The sequence below is a fragment of the Erithacus rubecula genome (genome assembly GCF_903797595.1).
Source record: "Erithacus rubecula genome assembly, chromosome: 5".
Taxonomy (NCBI): domain Eukaryota; kingdom Metazoa; phylum Chordata; class Aves; order Passeriformes; family Muscicapidae; genus Erithacus; species Erithacus rubecula.
Window position 1 is genome coordinate 3,355,979 of NC_136687.1, and position 17,525 is coordinate 3,373,503.

Genomic DNA, 17,525 nt, shown 5'->3' on the forward strand with positions numbered 1-17,525 from the left:
AAAGTAGTACCATTTTTTAACTCACTTGAAACTTTATCTTGACCCAATTAGACTTGATTCTGAGTCAATTAAAGTGTGCCACACTTTCCATGTGGCTGAAAAAACAAATTGCATTTCCCATAATGTGCTGCACCTGTCCTCTATGGAAAACATGATGAATCACATCTCCAGATCTAATGTGAAAAATGTATTTTGATCCCAAATCTGAGGTGAGAACAAACATGAAAATTTGAACCTCAGACCTCATGTTGCTTTTCCTGTGACACCACATTACTGCACAATGTCAAGACTCTTCCAAAAATAGTTACTTTAGTCCAACAAGTCAAGAAGTTTCTCTCCTATTTATTATTTTTACTGCATAATAACTAATTTCATTCTCTAAACAAGGCCCAAAACACATCTTGGTTTCCATCAAAAAGGTATTCAGAATTTTGCGAGATATTGAAATATACAAACTTCCTGTAGACAGAATATTGGTTTTTTAACTCACTTCTAAATCCCATTTTTTTGCAAAATGTATTAAAATAATGCAGAACATATACCAAGTATAAGTAATAAAAAACTAATAACCATGCTGCCTGTACATAAAGAAATTAGAGTTTTCCTCCAACTTTTTTTCCATGGATTTTACAATGACTTCATGGATTTTATGATGACTGCCCTCAGACATAAATCAGCTCACCCAAGCTGCTTTTTGCATTGATATTTACAGAGGTTTTCTTTCTCTATTTCCTTCACAATCTAGTAATATTTTACCATCCCATGCCTGGCTAAAATAGGAGCACAGCATCTCATTCCACTTTCTATTTCTCATTGTCTTTTAACAAAGTGTCCCCCTCTGGCCACACAAAGTGAATCTAGTAATTTTCTGAACTGATTGCTCCCTGCCTTATAGCTCCAGGGGCATTTGCAGGAGAATAACATGAGACTAAACTGACTGGAGCTGCAGGGCAATCTTACATCTCCATGTGTTTTCCAGCTCGCTGCCTGAAGCTCAGAGTGCAGAGGACAAAAAAAAAAAAAAAAAAAAGAAAAAAATTTAAAAGAAAAAAAATATTATTTTCCCATTATGAATGTTTTTATCTCAGCTGTGTATTCGCTGTAAGTCCTAATATTGATTGTAACATCTTTCTTCGTTCCCTTACAATGGGAAGTTTAATCATCTGCTGAATGAGACTTTGTGTTTCTTGTAAGTTCTGCTTTTTCTCAAAAGCACACAGTTCTTCTATTGAAAGTTATTCTTCTATATTTATAATAAGGACCTAAATACATGTGTCTTTTTACTTCTATCATTTCCTTCAGGCATACAGAACATGCCAAAAACCTGTCAGTTTCCTACAGAAAATTTATCTTTAACATTGTAAAATTTAGGATTAACTTCTGGAAGGTGAAAGCAGAGTCTTTGCTCAGTGAGGGCTGCTGAATTTTCAGTAAGACTTTTCCCTGCAGCCAGGCAGGATCTGCCATGCAGTGGAATGTGTTTCTAAAGTCTCTGGGAAGGAAAAGCAGGAGGCTGCATTCCTCAGCCCAATGGATATTTGGACACAGGGCAGGGAGAGCAGCCAGACTTTGATTGTGCATTGTCACTGCACACCCAGAGTTCAGTGTCATCTGAGTATCTTCAGAGGACATCATTAAAACATCTGTTAATTTACCAAAAGTATCAGTTGCTGTAAAAGAAGAAAAGAGGTATTATAGGGAAAAGTCAGCACACAACTTTGTAGGGCTTGACACATCTGGGGTGTGCCCCATCACAGAGAGATTTGGGATTTCCATTTTTGAGGGCATTTTAAATGAAACAACCTTTGGATATATCCTGGTAGAGGAAAATTGCATTAAGACTACCACTGGCACCACCAAACTGCTTCTAGATGCAACTTGAAGCACTTTTGCTTCAGACTCAAATTAAGATTGCATGAGGTGTGGAGATGAGAGCAGTAAGTCACCATCAGGGAGGGTAAAACCTGGGATTTTTAACAGTAAATGCAGGCAAAAAATGTTTTCTGCATGACAAATGCTAAAATGCATTGCATTTATTTAGAAAGCTAATTGGAAACAAAGAAACATTTGGTGATGCCTCATGAAATGTTCTCTGTACATTGAACCTTAAAGGCATTCCTCAAACTTCAGTTTTTCACAGTTAGGTTCTTTTTACAAACATGTTTTTAAATAAGCTTTATTTAGGATTGTTATTCTGACTTTTTGAACTCATAGGAGATTCACAGAGGGAAACACACATGAGGAAGGAAGTATTTATCAGGGTTTAATAAAGTTGGAATTTTTTTGTTGCATTCTTATATTTTCAGAAGGAAGTTTTCTTCTTCCCCAAAAATAATGAAATTACATTTTTATCTTAAAATTTAATTTAAACAAATTAATCTGACACCAAATACTTCATTCCCCCACCCCCAAAAATAACCTATTTAATGATCTAAGTTCACATGTTAAGGGCAGGGAAGAGACCAATCCCAAACCTCTGACTTTTTACTGGGAGAGAAACATGAGCATGGTTGCAAGACAGAAATTTAAAAAATAAATAAAACTATAATCTGGATCCAGATGCTCCAAGAACTGAGATAAAATCCTTCTTGAACTTTTGGAAATAGCAGAAAAGTGAACTGCAGGTGTCATACTCTGTACACAGAGTTGTCCAAGGGAAGAGAGGCTAAATTCCTGTTGCCAATACAAAAGCAGAGAAGGTCTTTAAATGTTATTTGTTTAATAAGATCTACTCCTCTGGGGTGAATAAAATAATTCAGCCATTATTTGCCTCTCCCTCCAGTACCTCTCCCACTCAGTATACTGAATTATTTTATTGGTTATATTTAAGTGGGAAATATATCTATTTTTTAAAAAGAATTCACAAGCCATATCTTCAAGTTGCTCTCTCAAAACTAAGTGAATGCATCCATACACTTCTTTTTTCCCTCTCTTTCCCTTCCAGATTTTTTTTCCTTTGAAACTCTGCTCACATCTCTATTTTTCTGGTACAGCAACCATTCCAGAGCATTTCCTGAAGACTCTAATGTGTCTCCTGGTTTATATCAGATTAACTTTCAGAAGGGTGAGTCAGGAACAAGCAAGGAAGCTGAAATGAGGTTTGTTAAGTGATATTTATTCAGGAACATGGTGAGACACAGCCACACAGGAGAGAGAAGAGGCTGCCCAGCTTTTTCATCCTTGCAGACTTTTGCAAATCCAGGGAAGGTCAAAATGAGTTTGTGAGCTTTGGTTTCATCCTTTGTGGATGTTTGTCCTCATCATAAGATCCAAATGGTATTTAATTCAATTGAGTGGAGAGTCAGGAATAACAGACATGACAAGCCTCAGTTAAAATGTGTTGGCAGCAGTATCTGGGAATCTTGTGAGACAGCTGCACTGGCCCTTAGCAAGATTTTATTGTTGGGCTTTCAGTCTATTTGAACCTAAAGCCTCATCAAATCAGCAACTGAAACAAATTTCAAAGCTGCGAAAAAGGAAAAAAAAAATATAATTCACTGCAACAATACTTCCTAAACAGCAGAGGACATTGGGGAAATTTAAAAAAAAACAGATGAAAGAAAAAAAAAACAAGAAGCAAAATCTATTCTAAAATTATGTACTTATAAGACAAACAGAGGAGAGGAAGAGAAAAGAGCACTAAAGAAATGCTGAATATACTCTACCAAGAAAAGTACCCAGACCAGACTGGCTTTTGGGAATTTTTATTGGTTCTGAAAATAGAAACAGGGCACTGAGGTTGGGGAGAGGGGAGTGTCTCAAACCAGCTGCAACTCATTTTAATTAAGGGCTAATTAGCAAGTAGAGCCTGCTGGAAGTGGGAGAAGTTGATGTCCCTATATAATACAGAGCAGCTCACTAAAGCATTTTTTGAGCAGTTAAGGACATAGGAGAAGAGAGGAAAAAAAACAAGATAGAATGTAGAAATTCTTGTGTATTTCTGTAGGTATATTCTTTCCAATTTCTGTATTTCCTTAGAAATTCTTGCTCTGTTAATAGAAAATGATATTAATGATGAATATCTAAAGAAGTCAGGTATAGAAATCTAACTGCCTAAATCTCTGCTAGAAGTTTATGAGATTTACTTTTTCACTCCTTTTTGTTTTCCCCTTAGCTTCAATGGTAATTATTCAGGAAGTTGAAATTCATTATGGTATGGATTTTATTTTTTTTTTTTTTTTTAGTCCAATAACAGAGAATGGTAGTAGTAGTCTCTAATCCTGAGATATTTCTGTGTTGCCTGGGTACTTAAGATCTGTACCTCATTACAAGATATAAAGTCGATCTATGTTTGCAAAATCTGCTTTAATCTTCATTTATCTAAATCTAATCTCATTTGTGAAATCTTAATAGTTGCCTGTGTGATATTTCCTGCTGTACTAAATTCAGTTTATCAGGGCTATGAAAAAAGATAAGAAAAAGAAACTAGGACAGTTTCACCAGCTTATTTAGTCTTTTGAATTTTTCCAGAGAATAATTAGCTATTTTTGTGAGTAGTAACAGCAGAGATATTTTCTGTCTAGAAATGGCAGTGTGGTCTCTTATTGTGAGTTCTGTGTGTATTTAGAAAGAGCAATTTACTGAGCTCCAGCTGTTCTTTACCATTCCACAATTTTTTTATGAGGGTGGTGCAGGTCAGAAGAAGCTGCATTAGTGAATCCCTGGAAGTGTTCAGGGCCAGGCTGGGTGATGCTCTGAGCAACCTACTCCAGTGGAAAGTGTCCCTGCAATGTCAGGGGCCTGAAAGATAAATTTCCTTTGAACCCAAACCATTCTCTGATTCTTTGAGTAAGAACTTTTAACCTTAACATTACCCAGTAACCTGCAGACAAACTGGGTGAAGGGCAACAGCTCTAAGGGAATTCTTTTAATGGGAACTGTATAAAACTTAAATATCTCAGGGCTGTGAATGTGTTTGCCAGTATTTGATAAGGTTTGGAACCAAGAGATGGAGATAAGGAGGGTTTTAATGATTGAAAAATGGCAGTTGTGTTCACCTTTTTAATGAGAGAGGTGTCAGAAAAGAACAAGGAAAGGATAGAAATATTTTCAATTTCAGTTCTTTGGAAAAGTATGTAATAGGTTTTCTTGAAAGGCAAAATCAGGTGCATGAGCAAAAGGAAGGTGACTGCCCATGGAAAGTGTGGATTTAAGTGTAAGTCATGGCTAAGTTTTTAGGAGTTGTTTTTTGGGTGTCATTTACCTTGACTTCATTAAATTTTCAATATGTTCTTCCATAGTATCCCTTTTGTCTATAATCTAAAGAAAAAACAATCCTCAAAAAAACCCCAACAGAACAAAAACAACAACAACAAAACTAAAACCTAGCAAACAGAAATCCACAACCAATTTATGAAGAAAATTCCATATGTAGTTTGGGTAACCATGTATTGTAGCTGAATGTAAGAATAGTGAAAATATGATGAGAATAAGAATTCATATTAAACTCTATGCTTTTATAAATTCTACCATCAAAGAACCTAGCAGAGACATATAGTAATAATCCATGGCATGATATATTTACTCCTAACTTGCTGATGTCTTCTAAGTAAAAGCCAAATAAGAAATAAAACTGCAGAATGAAGTGGCAACTACCATTTGGAATAGCAAGACTCTTAATGTGAATTAAATAAAATAAATCTGAGGTCCAAATCTAAAGCAAGAAAAGTGATCTGGTAATTCACATAAAGTAGTTGTAGGCAGGTCCTGGCAGGACCTCAGAACTTTGAAAATTACTTTGTCATTGCTGTTTGTTTGCCTAGAAGGGGAAGGAGTTCTTATTTTCTAAAGCTGTGAAGCTGTTGGTTTACAAGATGTGTCTTATCATTAACATTAAATTTCTTCAGTTCTGTAATGAAGGGTTGGCTTCAGGCTATGTTAAACTTAATTATAATTATTTTTGATGTAGTGCCTTTGTATCTGATAGTTCTTATCAAGCTGGATAGCAGATGAATGATTAAAAAGAAAAGTGTATCTAATGCTTAATTCATGGTAATTAGTTTGATTTTTTTTATGATCTGATTAATATAACCTGTAAGATAATGTATTGGATTAATTGTTTTGTCCTGGTTTACTGAATTAATTTGGGAACATCAAATAACTACAAAAACCTAATTTAGTTGTAGCATATTTCTATAAATAACTTATTTGAATTGTTAGTTTGGGCAACCAAAATAAGAAATTTAGAATTGCATGTGAGATTGTTGAATATGTGGATGTCATAATTTTCTCCATAAAATGGTATTTGTCAATACCTCTTGTTTGTATTAGGGTGATCAAATTCATAGTAATATTATGCTCTGGAATCATATTTGCCAATATCAATAAGTTAGTTAAAATACAGGGATTAATCTTATCTGACTTTTTTTTTCCTAGGCTAAGTCTAAGGTCAAGTCATAACTTTTACATAAATAAAGTTTTCATCACTCTTAGTAACATTTGCCTATTGTGAATCCCCAGCTGATGGTTGGATATCCAGATCACTTCCAAAAACTGGTCTGGGGGACTAAAGTGGAGTTCATGCACCCTCAAAGGTGATGTTAATACTTCCAGAAAAACAAGATTGTTTTGTTTTTCAGTTACTAGCAATTATTTTGTTTTATTTAGCTTGATTTAGGCATAACCAGAACTACAAAATAGAGAAAACCCAGTTTTCCTGCCAGCTTGGTTGCCAATGTTTTAAGTGGAACTCAAAATGTGCATCTCCTTGCTGTTCTAGCACATGGCTACAACAAGGGGTAGGTAAACTGTACCTGCTTTTTGCTTTATTAAATAGTAGGCAATGGATATTTCAGTATTTTTATGTTCTCTTTTACATTGGCAAAGCAGCTTCCTTATCAGGAACTTACCTCATGCTTTATGGGAAGTTTGTATGTGTGCTGCTCCTGAGGATTAGCATTTGGATAATCAGGATTCAATTTATTTCTTTTTATCTTGAGGTCTCTGAGCAGCCAAATTGATGGTCCAAAAGCTGGAAATATAAAGCATGTAGAGCTTAACTCTGATGGTTTGTAAGGGTTGGATATTGCTCCATTGTTAGAATTAGAAATCTTTGAGCTGTGATGAGACCTTCAGCACTGCTCTCTTGGTCATTATATCTACAGAAAAAGCCTGGAAGTATCTTTATGACAGAAATATTGAATGACCAGCTTGTTCTCGAGCTTAAAAGAGAGACTGAGTTCTAAGTGCACAGAATTGCAGCTTAGAGTTACTGCCAAGCATTGTCACTATTCCAAAGGAGAAGGAAACTCTATTGTGACAGTTCTGAGGAAAAAGATTTTGGGCATGTGGACAGAAGCTCTGTTAGGGCACTTTGATTCAAGGTCAAACAATCATTCTGGTCTGATTTATTTGGAATTTTCTGTTGCTTTGCAAAGTGTCTGTTATTAAGTATAAATCCATAACCATTCAGCAGCCAGACCTGCTTTTTGAAAAGGGTTCTTCAGGGCAATGGGAACCTTGTGGGAATAGCCACTCAGTAATACAGTATTAAACTGATGAAACTCTCACAAACCCCTTCTGAAGGGATGCTCAGATCTTTGCAGCTAGGTAGATCAAGAGAGTTAAACATTACCTGTGTGAAAAAGAAACTATTTTTCTCTGTGAGCTCTGGCTATGGACAGGAGATATTTTCTACTCATTTCTAAGGATCCAACTTGGAATATTTGGAATATTAAGCTGCCAAAATGGTTGGAAAAGGCACTTTGCCTTCAAGCTAATTTTATGGTGTTTATTGGCTTGATTTTGCTTTATCCAGTTCTAGCTTTTAAGCTCATTTTTCCCCCCATCATCCCCAGTATTATTCAATGTCTTATTTCATACACTTGGTGAGACCTATAGAGATAAAATACGAAGGATTAAGTTCAGGGCAGGATTGAAGTTTAGGTAACCCTATTTTCTGTAGGGCTAAATCCAGGCAAGCAAGAGAAGTCGTGCATTTCCTCTGATTTATGGGGCACACTGTGCATTAAAATGTTGTACAAAATATATTGCAGTATTTATTTACTCCTACTTTTATGCCATAGGATTTTGGTTCTGCATGGCTTAGGAAATAACTTCTTAATTTGTATCTGCAAGCAATTATGTCAACATCTCACATAAGCAATTTTATTACAAAGTATTAAAACTAGTATTTGGAAAAACACTGGATATCTCCCATGTGTCAGCTTATACTAGTTGCAAGTAATACTGGAAAAAGCAGTTTCAGTGTTAATTCTATATTTAGCAGTGTTGTTTTTTTGTGTTTTTTTTGTAATATTCTTTGATGTCAAGGGTGGTTATATTCTGTCTCCAGCTGCACAGAGAAGCCAAAATCCACCTCAAAAATATTCCAACCAGTAATAATTGAAATTTATTTTTTATACTACTCAGTCACTTCAGAATAAGAAGACACTTTTGTGTTCAGGAAGCCACACTGAGTAGTGCCATGTCCTGCTATTGGCCCAATGAAGATTTCTGACTCATGTTAGTATCTTAGATGGAATGATTTCTTCCCGTTTGGAATAACTATAATGCAGCACTTGGTCTAAAGTATGATCCCTGTTCTCAGAAATGAGGCTTCGAAATAACCTGCAGATTTTTTTACTTCAGAGGGAAAATTATGATGGAAATTGCATTGACCATGTAAAGCCTTTCAGCAGCTTGGGAAGATGTTAAGTACAGATAAGTCTTTAATTTAATAAGTATTTGTGGTGTTGAAGGCAGGACTGGAGCTTGCAGTGACTTGAGGTGAATCTGACTAGAACTGACTTCTCCAGATCTAAACAGCTGCTTTTAACCTCTGCACAGATTTTTGGGCTTCTTTGGCCTCAAAGCTGCTGTGATTACTTCTGCCTGCATTTTACCCACCACGTATTTGTGAGTTTTTGTATTTCAGAAGGTGTAGGAGTAAAGCCTAAAGAAATGAGATATGTGCCTGTGCCTCTGAATACACTGGAGGATACCTGGGTAAAATTAATTGATAACACAGCTAAGCTTAATTAATTGCCAATTAACACTAGAATTAATGTTGGAATGAGCTCCTGGTGTAACACTGTCCACTCAGAGCAGATGTGTACTATGACTTATTTCTAACAGCAAAGCTCACTGAACTCAGTAGCACACACAGAACCCTGATTTCTAGAACAATTTGAGTGCACCTGATGAAATCAGGTAAAATGCAAGCACACTTTTGATTTTTAAAAGCCAGACCCAAGTTGATCAGATTTTGAGGAATAAAATCTGAAGAATTACAAGCTGGTAGATGACTATCTAAGAAAAATTTGATTGCAGCTAAATTTTAGACTGAAGTTTAGGGAAGCTTGGGGCTTTTTACAAGATATATGCAAAACAGCCTTGCCTCTAGGTTTAATCAGTTTGGAAATCTTTGTCTTTTCAAAGAAAGGCCAGGCAGAGGGTTTTAGTCACAGAAGATTAATGAATGCTTTTGGGGATTTTAATGTTGGTTCATTCTTCTTTCCTGTTGTCTGCAGTGATGTCAGTTGCTCATGTTCTCAACCAGGAAAACACAAGCTAAAATAATAGGTTGCTAAATATAGATAACTTGCCACATCATTTATTTTGACAACTTGTTTGTAATGAAGACCCCAAAGCAAAATCCAAAATGTTAATTGGGGCAGAAATGAAACCTTGCAATAATTTTTGCTCATTGCTTCTTAATTGCAAATTAATAACGGGTAGAAAATATGATTATAAAGCCCAACAATAAATTATATATGACTGCTGTCATGTCCGAGGAGAGTTTTTATCTCTGTGGATTCTGTTTAAAAGGCAAGAGTGACAATTTTAAGATAACACATTCTGCAGCACAGAGATCTTTGTTAAGAAAAGTTAAGTAAAATTTAACTCCCCCTTTATAAACAGATTAAATCACTTTTACCAGTCACACGGAAAATAAATAATGCATGTTTTATAACCCTAGGTTGAATTTCACTGCCTTGAAATCAAGGTTATTTGTGAAGGGAATTGTTAAATCTCTAGAAATTTGAATTCTAAGTAGGAATTATTTTGTTTATTTATGCACTAACATTAGTGCAAAAAGATGTAGATTTACTATCCATTAACTGAAAATAAAAGTTGTGGGATTATATAATATATATAAGTAATGCAACTGAATGTGTTATATTTATATTTGTCTTGAGGATGTGCATGCATGTGTGCATGCAAACAGGGAATTGCAGAATTTTTGGAAGAAATATTGCAAAAAATATTCCTTTGCATGTATTAAAGTTGAAATTCATCTGACTTAGAAATTAAAATCACAGTTTGCATTTTTTTCTTTTTTTACTAGAAAGGCCTTTCCTTTTTTTTTTCCTATGAATATCCATGTCCCATGAAGTAATGATCAGGTAAATCACACTGGTAGAGGGCTGGGTTCTAAGACTTTGCCTTCCTTATGAGAAATTTGGCTCTTAGATTACACAATCATAATTTTTGCCTAAGTAACCCAAACCTACTTTTAATTCTGTAAATGACAGAGGCAAACCTAGTGGTGACAGCAGCAGTAGATTGTTGTGGGATACCTAAAGGGATGTGCTCATCAGAGATACCAAGATGTTCTGCATTTAATTATTTTGCTACATTGATACAGAAATTATTCACCATAACCAAACTAAGGCTTACTTAAGAGTAGAACAATCTTACTGTGCTGGTGATCAGTTGGCACAATGGCTGAGGCTGGCACAGGTGGCAGATCAGCTTCCCCTGACCCTTCCTTTTTGTCTGAGCCAGAACACTCCTTACCTGGCTGTTTCTCTTCTATTTTCACTCACTGCAGCTTCACCCACATCCAGTAGAGTCCTCTTTGCTATTAATTCTTCAGAAGATGCATCTCCTTATTTTTATTCCAGAAATTTTCTCACAGTGTCCATTTTCAATTTTGGCTTACAGACTGGTTTAGACATGGACATTTTGTTTCCTTCATACACAGATTTTAATGAGTGAGAGGAGCTGCATCACAACCATGGTTATCTCTGCAGATGCTCACCTGAATAATGGAAATACCACAGGTTTATTAGCAGCTGCCAGAGCTGGGAGTGTGCCATCCTGGCTCCTTCCTTTGTGCTTCTACTGACAGAATTGATTAAAAGAATTGTTTAAACCCCATGCTCTGACAATTCTCCTATGGGTAAACTCCTATAACTAGCTATGGTTTAAGATCAGAATAGAAACTGCTTGCCTGGTGGTTTTTTTTTAGCATACTATGATGAGGCAACTTAGCCCTGAGGAATATGGTTTTCTTTCTTGCAAAGCAGTACTATGCTTATAATTTCTTTACAAAATAAAATACATCATCTTGAAAAGACTTGCAACTCTTCAGGGTCAGAGAATGGTGGTTAATGTAGTGACATGAGCATCCTTGGTTATTGCAGAAAAGATACTAACACAGGATGTTATAGGAAGGCTATTTGTAGCAAATAGCTTTACAATAAAAATATAGCCTTTTGTAATAAAAGCAAAGACTGGAGAGCAGGTGCAATTGTTCGTTGCATTCAAAGTGTCAAATGGTTTTTTCTACCCATTTCTATAACAAAAGAAGGAAAAAAAAATTAATGTAGCTTCTAACTAAAAATCCTAAACTGCCTTTGAGACTGTACTTAAAAAGCTAAATGGACTTTTCCATTCTGCCTATCTGGCATTTATACAGTGTTAAACCTAAATGCATAATTTTCTCATTAACTGATGTTGTAGATCATGACACAGTTTTAAGTGTAAATGCATCCCATGCATATAAACATGAACTCTATTGTCAGCTAATTCCACAAGTGTCTGCTTTGAATGCTAAGGGAATTCACTTCAACTGTAATGCAAGAATCTACCTGTATGCTAACAAATAAGGCTGATCCATGAACATGAAAAGATCAATTTTTTATCTAGGGACACACTGGGTTGAAGGTTGTTATTTTTGGTTTTTGTCTGGGAGCACAGAACTCATCATCTGACTTTTATTTTTTCCTTTTTATGCAGAAGCTTAATCTTTGAATGGTGCTCTGCTCGCTCCTCAACTATTAAATAAAGATTTATTAAAAGAGCAAGAAGAGAAATTATAGGAAAATTGAGAGAGGAGAGATATAAGAAATTATTCCAAGACTCTGAAGTTTTTGGCCTTCATAGTACCAGCATAGATAAATTAGATTCTGGTAGTTTCTGTCATTAGTGTAATGCTGGAAAATGTTGTAGGCTGACATTTGGGCCTAAGTTCTATTCTTACAATAGAAGATATTTATAAGAATAACTATACTACTTTAGAAGAATAAACTCCTTCTCATCAGAATTCTTTGAGGTGTTTTAAGTCAGGCACATGCAAACAGAGTAATTTTTAAAGAGCAGGTCTATCATTTCCAATATCCAATTTATGAAAGACTGAGGAGCTAACTTTGAGTTGATAGCTGTATAGTTCATAAATTTAAAGATGCTCTTCAAGCCAAAGGGTACCTCATGATGATTTATCCTTCTGTGCAGTTTGGCTCACAGAAATTCAACTAATGCTTCTTTATTAGGTCCAATAATTTTATCACTTACTGGTTCATGAGCAGAGTATGTGACATTGGGAAAACCTCAGATGCACAGTCACAGCAATTTGTTAATTAATTTGTTAACACTTTCTGTAGCTGGTTACCTATTTGAACAACCTCCTTCACAGAAAAATGGAGATAGGTGAAATTCTATTTTGGTCCCATTTGGGGAAATTTTCCTCTGATATTTTCATATAACAAGAAGACATATTAAGGTTGGTATCAACACTGCTGTATTCTGTATGACAGAATCCTTGAGCTAAAGTTTCCAGGGTCCTGGTACCCTTTATACAGTATGCTTTAGTAATATTTCATACTTCAAATGAGTTTGCAAGGCATTCAGAAAAATCTATTCCTGACATGAAAATATGGGGATGGCTGTAGTGCATCAGAGGAAGTGTGCATCTAACCTTGTGTTCTGTCACACAACATGACCAATATTTGGTAAATGGAATAAAATGAAGGAGTGAGAGAAATCAGCAATGATCTTTTTCCGGAATGTTTTCTTCCAGTTTGATGAAATTTCTTGTTAGAGTCACTCTAACCAGCAGAAGTGCCTTTCCTTTATAGCCCACAGTGAATTGTTTATTTTATTATTACATTCAACTTCACCAATTGCCTTTTCAATACTTCTAAAAGTTTGATGCACAGCAGCCTGTTGCAAGGAGTACGCTTTTAACTCTCCACTTTAAAAATACATGCTTATTTTGGATCTGCCTGCTTTACAGTTCATTCCATTGAAAGAGACAATGAACGACTTGTTATCTTTTTATCTTTTATGTGCCACTGATGGCACCTGTCATGTACTTCTTCACTAATCTAATTTTTTTTTTTTTTCCCAGGCTGAAAAGAGCTGGTCTATTATATACTCATCATGCTTATACCATCCTGTACCTTTGATCAGCCTTATATTTCTACAAGGACTTGGAGAGGTACTGAGAAGCTAAATGACATTGCAGGGCAATTCCAATGCTGAGATTACAGGTTTCTCTAAAAGATGGATTGTCTTACAATGCAGATTGCTTTTGCAGCCACACATTGTACCTCAAACTGCCTCTGCATCTGCTGGAATTGGTCATAGCAGATTTTCTTTGAGATGATTATTAGTATTACATTCTCCTCCCAAAACACATGAAGCCAATAAAACTCAGGAAGAGAGGAAAGGTATAAAGGAAAGTGGGATTATATCCCTGCTCATGTTGCTGAAGAATATTAACATATTAAAGTCAAAAGTTGTTTCAAGATCTGACACTGTTAGAAGAATCAGGTAGCTGGATCTGTATATCTAAAGTGATCTGTGTATCTAAGGCTTAGTACCTCTAACATTTAAAGGAGTGGTAGGAGATTTTTCCATTTGAAGAGTCTAAAAGACACTTCAGGCAAGAAAATGCTTTGAAACTGTTTATTTGCTTTTCTGAAAACCACTTGTCTCACCAAGGAGAACCTGCTTTCTTCTTCCTTGTTTTGTATTTCATATTTTGATTCTCTCAAGCACGTAGTATTTTTAAGGATTCTCTTTAAACTTTGCCTTGCAGATCCTTTAGAGCAAGGGAAATGGACTCTTCTATGAAAGAAAGACATTTGAAAATAGGTATAGAATTTACTTTCTTTGCCTGAAGTGATGTTGAGCAGTGCTTGTGGTGTAGCCTGGTTCTGAGAACAATTTTAAAGCCCTGTACATCCAAGCCTGTCTCCATATGCAATTCCAGCTGTCCACAAATCCTGCTTGTGTCAGGACAATCTTTTTGGCCTGTCAAGAAAGAACTCTGTCTGATTATGCTGAGACAATGTGCATACAGTTTTCAGGACACTCTCAAATGCATTCCACTTTAATTAAAGTTTTAATATTTTTCCCCATCCTGAAAAAAGCAATGAGATCTGTCTAGAAGAGACCACAAGGATCATTGCAGAAAAGCAATGAAGTGCAGGAAGGTTAGTTTTCTCTTAAACTGACTCTCACATCCAGAAATTTCATGGAGGTAAATGTAGATCTTTTATCCAGCAACACTTTTCACAGGCTTTGAAGATCAGCTGCCCATAGACCTCAGGATTTAACTAAAATACAAGAAAACCTAATTTCCTGTTCTTGGCAGAAGTTACAGTGGTGGGTTGTTGCTCATTTGCTGGAAAGTCAATGGTGGCCTTGGAATTGTTGTCTCATTTCAGCTGACACTTCTGGGAAAGAGTGAAAACTTCAGGGAGAAGAGCCAGGTCCTCAGCTGACACAAGAATTCAAATTTCAGTACTGCTGTACTTCTGTAACCTTAGTTTAATCCTGCAGAAATAATCCTTTGGAAAAGGTAAAGCAATCCCAGGTATGATGTTTCACAACTCATTTTCCTCTTGGATTACACAGTTTCTCACTAGTCTTAAAGAATTGTGATAAAATCCAGCAGAGATGATGTTCTACTGGGAGACAATGTCCTGCTGTTTGAGCAGTTTAAGTGAAGAATATTGGCTCTGGGAGCAAAGTTGTCTTTGGAAAAGAGATCTTAATGTATGAAGATTTGGATGTAATAATAATGGGTCAGTCAAAATGGGCAAAGTTTGTGTGAATCGGTATCACATCTGTGCCTTGGTATCAAGACCTAATATGGGCTGTGAGGTTTCATCTTAAATTTCAAGGTGAAAGTATTCCCCCAGTTTTGTAGAATTAGAGCATCCTGGGACACAAAGCATGCTGGCAAATGTGGAAGTTTTCAGATCCTGCAGCCTTTCAGATATTTGGCAAGGACCATGCAATTTGAATGGAAAATGTTTGAAAAATTATAGTTCTGTAGCTATCTTGGTGACATTCATATAGAAAATCCTGAGGGAAGATTTGAGCAGAGGTGTTCAGGTGATGAGTCTTACACAGTGTGCCTCAAAATTACAGTTGTAAAATATTTCAATATTACATTCAGATGATTTTTATCACACTTATTAAATATTTCCCATGCCTGTCTTACTCTGCTCATACTGAATTCTCTCTAAGAACCTTAGCAGAACTTTGGGATCATGGACACAGTTTTCTTCCTGTAGACAAATTAACACTGCAAGATCTTGATTAAAATACCTGGGAAAGAGGCTTTTATTTTTGGTTTATACTGTGACACACCTCAGATACAGGAAGTAATTAATTACATGCAGGTAAACTCCTCTCAAGTCGTTTCTCAGTTCTGATTTCTAGGAAATAATCCTCCTGAGAAATGAAGTAAATGAGATGAAAAGAACAGATCAAACTCTGTATCTGATTTCAAAAGCATCGCTTAAATTGAAATAAAAAGAGTGGATGAATTGGATGGTAAATAAATGTATTAAACTGGATGGGGTGTGTGTGCATAAACAGATTTATACTCTGTGAGAGGATAATGCACATAATCTGTGCATTAGTACTTAACTCTGTGCTTTTTATTCACATATTTTCTGAACATATTTAAAAACCTGAGCTTAACAGGCTTGTGCTTGATATCAGAACATACTTAATCAGGAGGGCTGTGGGTGTTTGGCCATGTTTATTCCATGTTCTCCCTACCTGCACCTCCTGCCTTAAAGGAATAGAGAAACTTAATTTTTTTGGCAGGTTGTCCAAATCAGTGTTGCCATAGGAACTTTAGCTTTCAGAATTCTTTGTCTTCTCCATCTTAGATTATTCATTTTCACTTTTGACAATTATGTTAGTTCTGGATTTAACAATAGGCTTTTGTTTGGAAGACAATAAGCAAAGGTGCATAGGTTCAATGTGGAGTTTGTTTCTGACATCCTGAACTTCTAAAACTGCAGTATTGAACATGGCAGGGTGTGAATGAGCCAACAACATATCCTGAAATATTGCTAAACTCAGCTTTTGCAGAAATTCCCTTCAACATGTCAATGCACTGGTAAATGGCAGACATTTATAAGATTTATTATAAAAACTCTACTTCTTCCTTGATTTATCTGCCAATACAGTCTTTTCCACAATGGATCTGATGGCACAGAGATCCAGAGTGATGCATCCTAAAATCACTCAATGCGTCTCAGATTTGAAGTAATTAATTTATAATAAAAATAATTTGTTTCTATGGAAATAGAGTGAGTCTATCTTACCAAAAAAAGTAGCATACTCCTGCAGTAAAATTTAATGGGATTTTTGCATAGGAAAAGGTATGGCCTGGTAGCAACAATGTCAGTTCTAATAATCGTGTATATTTATCACTCTCTGCTGCAATTGCTTGGATAAATGGTTATCAGAAATAAATACACACTCCCCTCCTCCAAAAAAAAACCCCAACAAAATACCAAAAACCAAAAAAGAAAACTATGAAATAAGAATAATTTAAAAATAACTCAGTCTGTCTTCCAAACTAGATTCCAGTTTAGTTGCAAGAAGACCTGAGAGAAAAGCAATTCCAACAAAACTCAAATAAAATTTTGTTGAGTGTTGATGTTCTGCAGCTGAAATTGGCACACGAAACATCAGCTTCATCTTGTAGGACTTTGATTTCTTGACCAGTTACCCTAAAATAAATCAATCCATCAAAATTCAGTTTACCTGTTTCTAATTACTTTGTCTTGAAAGCTGGTATTGTAACTATTTTCTTAGTCATGATGAGCAGAGGCTCTTGAATGAGAATTTTTCCTTTTCCTTATTAAGGTAATTTCCTCCAATGGTTTTGAATGCACTGGTGAGCCATACCCAGAGAACTTGGGCCAGTTTTTTTCTGTGTGGGTGTCCATTAAAATAAACACTACTGTCAATGTGAATTTATAACCCTTGAGAAAGCAGAGAAAGAAAGCTGAAGAATGCATTAACAAATTTCTGAGAGCACAGGAAGAAATTCTCTGATTGGAGCACCTTACTTGTCCAAAGATACAAATCCAGAGAATCTTTCAGGTTGGAAAAGATCTTTTAAATCATTGAGTCCAACCATTAACCCACCACTGCCATGTTCACTAGAAAACCACGTCCCTAAATGCCACATATGTTCATATTTTAGATAGTAAGTAGATGGTAAGTTGTTTGTTCTCCTTTAGGTGCACAGTTGCCTTTTG

General features: G+C 35.8%; 1 long non-coding RNA gene across 1 annotated transcript; it reads left to right on the forward strand.

Moving 5' to 3' along the window:
• Window positions 1-3,911: 3,911 nt before the first annotated feature.
• On the forward strand, window positions 3,912-15,022 carry LOC306802823. The gene is made up of 4 exons (XR_013774482.1): window positions 3,912-4,035; window positions 13,355-13,444; window positions 14,048-14,103; window positions 14,679-15,022. It is a non-coding gene; the product is annotated as an uncharacterized lncRNA (long non-coding RNA).
• Window positions 15,023-17,525: the final 2,503 nt, after the last annotated feature.